This window comes from Physella acuta, unplaced genomic scaffold (genome assembly GCF_028476545.2).
Source record: "Physella acuta isolate Inbredline_101_S28 unplaced genomic scaffold, ASM2847654v3 ptg001469l, whole genome shotgun sequence".
Classification (NCBI taxonomy): Eukaryota; Metazoa; Mollusca; class Gastropoda; family Physidae; genus Physella; species Physella acuta.
The window spans coordinates 28,507-34,506 of NW_026732984.1; the positions used below are offsets into that span (position 1 = coordinate 28,507).

At 36.9% G+C, this 6,000-nt stretch overlaps 1 protein-coding gene across 1 annotated transcript in view; it reads right to left on the minus strand.

Moving 5' to 3' along the window:
• LOC131928174 (lactadherin) overlaps positions 1–5,729 on the minus strand; it is a gene marked incomplete at its 3' end in the record, with an annotated part of 28,444 nt that extends 22,715 nt beyond the window's left edge. The window contains exon 1 of the mRNA XM_059284116.1: positions 5,711–5,729. The remainder of the gene's footprint in view (positions 1–5,710) is intronic.
• Between the last annotated feature and the right edge of the window lie 271 nt (positions 5,730–6,000).

Here is a 6,000-nt window from a genome sequence, read left to right on the forward strand (position 1 = left end):
TCTTTTCTACTTCCGATATCAGATAGACAAATATTTCAACAGAATAATGGATTAAACCATAGACAAGTTCAAGAAACTTGAGTTAAAGGGAAACAAATAGAATAGAATTTTCTTAGAGTCATTCCCCTTGTTTCTTAAACACTGCGACTTTTTTTTTCTATTTACATAAATAAACGTTCATGCCAGAAAGTGGGGGGTGGTAGGTTCTGAGAAGACAGGGTAGATATAAGTGACTACCTCCCATCAAGTAACCTGACACCCCTGCTTGAGAAAAAAAATGAGATCTCCAGACTTTTCAAGGGTGAGTATCTGGTTTCATAGGGGGAATTCCATTCACAGAGACACGGGGGTGTTATTTGCATGAGAGAGGCCAAGTCGAGTGGGAGACAGTAGGGAGGGCTGAATTAAATATTAGTTTTCACAATGCGTATTTAAAAAAAAAAAAAAACCCGTTATTTAATAGTTTTGTGAATTTAAAATAGCCGAATTAAGTATGTTGCGTTTAAAAAAAACATTGTATGAAATTGATTTTAATTCGGTTTTTTTAAATTTATTTACATAACAATAAAAATGTTAAAAATTACAAAATGAAATATTAGTTTCAACAATTCATTTTTAATCACGAGTATTAAAAAGGTTTTTCTTGAAAACGCTTGTGCGGAAAATAAAATTTAATATAATTTATTGAAGGGATTATAAACATGTACATTTATTTAGACACAGCTTTACATGAATAGTTATTGTAAACTCATACATTATTCTGACGATACTTTGAGGTCGAAATATCATTGGCTGTTGTTAAAATCGTGTTTGAGTTTTTTGCAAGTGTTTGATGATTCATTTAAAATGTATCGTATTAATGTGCTAATGTACAATTACATTTTCTGAGCGTTGGTTGGGGCAGACTTTTTATTTGATTTTTTAAAGTAGCATGTACATGTCTTAAAATAGCAGCCGGTAACATTTTTTAGAAGACATCTATTATGTCTAGTGATCTGTTTAAAATGGTGAGCACTTATCTTGTCTACGTTAGTTTTTATATTCACTTTCTATAATTTTTTTATCATCTCATAATTTGTTATCTATATCCTCTTATTTATCCTCTATTTTTTTTTTCGTCCTTTTTAAAAAATAAAACGAAATACAACACTCTTATACATATCCTGTAATAACCACTTGCCTACGCCAAGGAATGCATATTTATTTTAGGAATTCGTCTCAACGTGTCTTGCAATCGAATATCTTTAAAAATATTTTTCATAATACCCCACGCCTCATAAATATTAATGCATGTATTAATCCGATACATTGATCCGTTGATTATTTTTAGAAAATGAAATAAAAAAAAAGACAATGGGCCTTTTAGCAGTTGCCTACGCGACCTATTCCTGAAGTCGGCACCGTGCGTCACGGTTCCTATAAACTTAACCGTTGATAAGCCCACAGACAGATCTTCAAGCACAGCATGGCCGATTGAAATAACGACGTCAACCCGCGCCCTAGGGGGTGACTGCCGGGGTTGTATGCAATCAGAAGAAGGGGGGGGGGGGTGCTCTCTACCCATGCGGTGCACTCAATCGCCGCCCCCCTTTTAAAAGGACTTAGCGTTTCGCGCCCAAATATTTAAATAACACTTTTCAGCGTTTCTTCTTACCGCGGTTAGGATTAAATTTAAGGACCTGTCGAGTGGTAGCTGTTTAGTTCTGGAGGGGGTGCTGAAAGTAATCCATATCAATCCACCAAGCGGTGGCAGGGACCTCCACCCGATCCACTGGTACAGACACTCGACTATTTCACGTTATATCGTCAACAATTTCAACCCCCGTTTTGTCTGTCTTATATTCTTGAAGTGTGAAGTATTTCTTGAACTGTTGTTGATGGGAGCCGTATTAAATAAAATAGACCTTATTGTCACTGATGACAAGAGGTCGTTATCCTGGAGGAGGTCCCGACAATTAGGTCCCGACATTTCTTGAGGGGATGGGGGTGGTAAGAATGTTAAGAGGAGTTAAAGAGGAAGGGAGATAATCAAAATAATTGTTACCAGGCGGGATAACCCCAACCTGTATTCTATATCAATAACGATATTCTATTCTATATTCTATTTTATATTCTATTCTATATCAATAATGATATTCTATTCTATATTCTATTTTATATTCTATTCTATATCAATAACGATATTCTATTCTATATTCTATTTTATATTCTATTCTATATCAATAACGATATTCTATTCTATATTCTATTTTATATTCTATTCTATATCAATAACGATATTCTATTCTATATTCTATTCTATATCAATAACGATGATACCTAGGGGGAGGTGGGGGGGGGGGGGGGGGGGGCTTGGAGTTTCAATGACAAAAAACGCGACATCAAGATAATCGTTATATAAGCACAGGGTAGGCAACAGAGGGGATACTCAAAATGTTAAGGAGTCGATGTGGGAGAAAGGGGAGGGGGGTTGAGGTTAAGAGAAGTCTGCACGTGATTTTCACACTTGTTAAGCTAACGATCATAAGTAAAGTTCCCCTTTCCAACCTGACGGGCAAGTGAAAAGGAGTTCAGTTGTTTCTGTGACCTCGGATTGTGAAGGGATAGTGTGGTCAGTATTATGTCCAGCCGTCTTTACTTTCCCTAGCGTGAATTAGGTACCCATTAGAGCTAGGTAGACACAATGACATTGTACGTACGTGAGCCAAGATTCGAACTCGCGAGTTTCGGGTTTGAATCATTAGACTACTTGGTCCCTATCATTGATCAATTGTTATTTCTTAGATTCAGAATCTTACTGACTTTTAATTTAATCTATGCCGACATGCACATAAACACTTAAAAGTAATTCTATTGATACTACGGCCACCCTGTGCTAATGATACTTCAGTCAACCTGTGCTAATGATACTACAGCCATACTGTGCTAATGATACTACAGCCATACTGTGCTAATGATACTACAGCCATACTGTGCTAATGATACTACAGCCATACTGTGCTAATGATACTACAGCCATACTGTGCTAATGATACTAAGGCCACCCTGTATTAATGCTACTACGGCCACCCTGTGCTAATGATACTAAGGCCACCTTATACAGATCGTGTTACGGTAGGAAGTAAGCTCAAGTAACCAATGTACAGGATGTTATTCAGATAAACTAGGCCAAGAATGTGTACAGCGAGAGCTTACTGTACTTGGTGAACGGGACAAACCCTTGCATACACACTTCATATGGTGTTTGACATTGTTAGCTATATATATATATATATATATATATATATATATATATATATATATATATATATATATATATATATATATATATATGTATAAACAAGCACTGCTTTCTGTTCTTTTAAACATAGGTAGGCCATTTGGAAGGATAACTGCTAATGCGATTGTATTTTCAAAGTGATGTCCCCCTGGTACAACAGATAAAATTATTCAGGCTTGCACTATAAGATGTAGGTTGCATTCCTGTTTGGGTTTTTATAAACAGAAGCCTAGCACAGCTGAGTTCATTACTTGCACGGAAAATAAGATTAAAAAAAAAATAATTCGTTTGAATTAAAAATTCTTTCAAGTAAGCAGTCTAAAGGTAGCATTACTGGTTTCAGATCTGCTCATCTGTATGAGAAATTTTGTGTAGGGTTTCTTTCAGGCATTTCTCCATCGGGACATCATTTCTCTCCCCCAGGCAAAATGGAATAAAACCATAGTTTTGTAAGAAATAATATATACTTTAACCAGTGTCGAACTCATGGGTACTTTCAAGTACCACCCCAAAAGTTACCCCATTCCCTTATCTGCGTTAAAATATATGAAAAAGTAGAGATTTTTAATATAAAATACCAGTAAGGTTAAACACAATTTTTTTTAGATATAAAGATAAAGAAAGCAATTTTTCGATCGTTAGAAAAACCTCTGATTTTTACGTAGATTTTCTTAGAATCCAATCCACGTTTTATAAACTATACTAAGTATATAAATTAGTAAAACATAAGTCATCTTTTTAAATCGTAAGAACTCTATTTTAATTAGCCATATTTTTTTTTTATAAATAAACTATTCAAGCACATGTTTATAAATGTAGACCAATTATCCAATCAATCCACAACCACACAGACTCACCAATTTAAAGAATGTGTAAGCATGCATGTAAGTTAATTAAAAGTTGCTTTTTTAAAATTCGTTACAGATAAACCAGCCATTCTTGCAGTTAGCTTCTTAGACTTAACCCTATCCTTAAATAATTCCCCCTCAATAGCGAGATTTAGAGTTAATTTACTGTAGTACCAATTATCCAGATATCTTTGTATTTTTGTATCAAGGGACCTAACTCTAAAACTGTATCAGCATTGTCGCGCAGCCCGTATAGCTATAATTATAACATTCGCGCAGGAATGTCGTCCGGTTGACAGTTCGCGCATGCGCAGGCCCCCGAGTGTTTGGGAAGACTTCAAGCGTAGTCTCGTCCTTTACAAACCCTTGCGTCTATGACGGTCGCGGTTGAGCGGGCGCGGGGAGGCGCTGGGGAGACACCCGTTCGCCACGCATGGCTGGTTTTTATTATGGCGACGCGGGGATGGTATGCCAGGAATATTCGGGAGGGCTTTTGTCACCGGGGCTTTTGTCGTGGGGGCCAACGTCGGTGCTGTTTAGTCGTTTTTAATATCGAAATATTTCAGTTACGTAAGTTCGGTCTAACACATGGGTTTTTTTTGCGTCAGGAATTTGGGTCACGTATGCATATTTTAATAAGTGAAGAAAATTACATTTTCAGTTCTGATGCATACGAACACACACATATAAACACACACACACATATATATATATATATATATATATATATATATATATATATATATATATATATATATATATATATATTTGATGATGGCCCAACTCTGTTCACATTACGAAACAATTACCGTAAACATGAAACCATTTAACCACCAAAATGTAAACAGCTGTAGACCATTTATCTCCTGGTAAAGAAACTAGCACATGTTTTCAATTCATACATCAATTAAAGGGAGATAACGAATGTAAAGTAGGCTGGGTAAAGAAAAAGGAACAAAAAAAATTGTCATTATCAATAAAGTCGATTTACTGAGATAAATAAATTATTTTTATTTTCTGCATAGGTATGCTATGGAAGTTATGGGGTTAGTATAAGTATGTTAGTAACATTAGAATAAAACTTCTCCTAATTGCATGGTTATCTACACCAAATGTTTTGTAAGGCTGACTATATTACATAGTACGCACACCTCTCATCTCAATGATGCAATAAGTTTTTCAATCGTACGATAAAGATTTGAATTCGGGAAAAAAAAAGTCGGAAAAAGCGAAATTGGAATAATAATTAAAAAAAAAACAACAACAGCCCCCCCCCCCTTGCAGTAAATTTATTTTAGGCATATTTTCCAGGGGACTGTGGGTTGGGCAATTGGGTGCGGGGTGGGGGGAGCACTCCCTAAGTAAGTCCTAAGAAAGTCTACAGATTCCCGCCCCCACCCTGAACGAAATAGAATGTGTATAAAAAATATATACTATTACCAGTGTCCCCCCCCCCTCCACGGGAAATTGAGTCCGCCCACCAAAAAAATTCAAGTGTCTCTCCCCCCCCCCCCCCCCCCCCGGAAAAAACTGCCCAGCTGTAGTTTAAATTTAGAGTTTCACCCAAATACCGAAAAACCACCCCAGAAAGATCGTAAACAGGACATGCACCGACCTACACGTGCAGTCGCTTTGTCTCATCTATTCTAATTGCGGCCAGTAATTATCCGTACCACATGACCGTGTCGTTATCTACTGGCGGGGGATTCGCCCCGCAGGCAGAGCCGCAGGAATCCGCGCCCCGCCCCTGATTATGTGAGAGGGGCCCTTCTCTTAACGTACCGTGTCGCCAAGCAAGCACGAGTAGAGAAAATCTATTACAGCTCTACGCTACACCCAATGGTATGTTCGTATTACTAGCAGAGAAAAAAC